The sequence below is a fragment of the Sinocyclocheilus rhinocerous genome, unplaced genomic scaffold (genome assembly GCF_001515625.1).
Source record: "Sinocyclocheilus rhinocerous isolate Xijiao unplaced genomic scaffold, SAMN03320098_v1.1 C36849291, whole genome shotgun sequence".
In the NCBI taxonomy this organism is placed as follows: Eukaryota; Metazoa; Chordata; class Actinopteri; order Cypriniformes; family Cyprinidae; genus Sinocyclocheilus; species Sinocyclocheilus rhinocerous.
Window position 1 is genome coordinate 1 of NW_015786418.1, and position 2,008 is coordinate 2,008.

At 34.9% G+C, this 2,008-nt stretch overlaps 1 long non-coding RNA gene across 1 annotated transcript; it reads left to right on the forward strand.

The window, feature by feature from the left end:
* The first annotated feature begins 17 nt into the window (after positions 1-17).
* Positions 18-1,542, forward strand: LOC107736639 (uncharacterized). The gene is made up of 5 exons (XR_001639705.1): positions 18-102; positions 313-417; positions 689-738; positions 968-971; positions 1,101-1,542. It is a non-coding gene; the product is annotated as an uncharacterized LOC107736639 (long non-coding RNA).
* Positions 1,543-2,008: the final 466 nt, after the last annotated feature.

The window sequence follows — 2,008 nt, forward strand, 5'->3', positions numbered from 1 at the left end:
ATATAGAGTCACTCCTCTGCTTGCCAATAACAAAGAGAAACGTGGCCTTGCATTGGATGGCAAACTGAAAGATGAAGACACCAACCTGGCTTCTTCAACAATGTCAGTTAATCTTTATTACAGCAATTGAATATGTCCTTAAATAGGTAGTTGGAAAATGTAAAAGTCATCTGCATTAGACAGATCTTCTGGCGCATCCCAATGACATCTCTGTATTTTTATTCAGTACAAAAAATCTAAATACTTTTATGTATAAAAATGCACAGGCAGATAAACAATGTGACTTATCTGAATCTCTCTATCTCTCTGCAGTCTGCTACCCAACATGGATAAACAAATGCAAGGCCTTGCTGTTTCCTACAAAATTAAGGTTACCCTCATGATGGGAGGTGGTCTCTTGGGAAGCCTAACATTAAGGTTTGCATCTTTACATTTCATCCCAATGTCTCAGTGAGGGGTCATAGCAGAGAGCATTTTACCTCCTTCTTTCTCTGATGACTTTTCCTCTGCTATTAAAAAAGACATTTCCCTTGATAATGCCCGAACACAACTACTTAACAAAGAACAGTCTGCTTAGTTACCTTGTCATTAAACAACAATTAAAATAAATCAAGCAGTACATGCTATGATGTGATTTACCATTGTGAGCAGTGAAAGTACTCAAGACATGTTTATCTTCTGTACACAGTGATATTACCGCTGAACTCCCCCTGGTTCTGATGTCACCTAAACCAGCAGGTGAGGTTTCTGTTCTTTTATATTTAAAATGAGGGGCCTTGTGTGTGTGTAAGGTATATACAGTCCAGTTGTACATGGATAGTTCTGTATTTGTGACCATAACTTATTTAAAATTTCAAATAATACACATTATTCCCTGTTTATAAAGTGGCACTGCTATGAAACATTCTAAAAAAGCATTGTGTTCTTGTCTTGTAACTGCATCCTTGTGCATTCGCAAATTGAGCAGAAGTGTAAGTATCAATGTAAACTTGTTTCCCATGTTGAGAAAGAAAGAATTTTAAACCTTATTTGTTTTCATTTTGAATCTTAGACTTTGAGGCTTTAACAAAAAATTTAACTTTTTAATTTTTTTTATCCAGGACTGATATCAACCTTGAATAGAATACAGCCAGTGATGGAGAGGAGCAAGTCAGAAGGAGAGACACTCAGGAATAGATGCAGATTCCAAACAACCTCATTTCATGAGCCGTAGACTATAGACCCTAGTTGCAAATACCTGTAAAAGGAATTAGCTGTATAATGTTAAACATGGGCTAAAAGCCTTGTACACTAAGATGAACTCACTGACACTGAAATCAAGCGTTGTCCTGATGCTGATGATGTAATGTTTATTTCTTCTGCCTTTATCATGGGATCTCAGATGAATAATGTTTCAGTTTCTTTTTGTATGTGAATGTAAAATATAAAGGAGTAATGAACAACTTTAAATGTATTATAATTATATTAAATCGTATTTTGTTTTTGTTTTTCTGTCTGTGGTGATGGTGGAAATTAATAAACATTGGACTGTTATTTGGACCACTACCAAAGTCTTTCCTCATCCTTCATCATGACTTTATATATATGCAGGGGAGCAGTGAAGCAGTTAATTATTATTATTATATATAATATAATATTTATCATTCTAAAAGTATTACTACACTACAATAGTAAATTATACATATTGTTAGAACACTGTATATATGTAGCCTATATATATATAAACTTGACTTCAGATCAAATATTAAGTAGGTATTGTTAAATGGGTGTTGTGAATGTTAATCATCTACTAACAGATTAAAGCAGTGAGTGTCACTGGTGATAACGATTGAGTCGCCGATTCTGAATGAATGAATGAATCTTTTCCTGGTTGCAGCACTGGATTAGCTTTAGCAGTGTCAATTTGCTGCATATTCGCTTGTGCGTCTGAATTCACACTCAAGGTCACCTAAACAGAGCTGCTGTATGACAAAGGTAAGCTTCACTTAGTGTTATGCTATGCATTCGT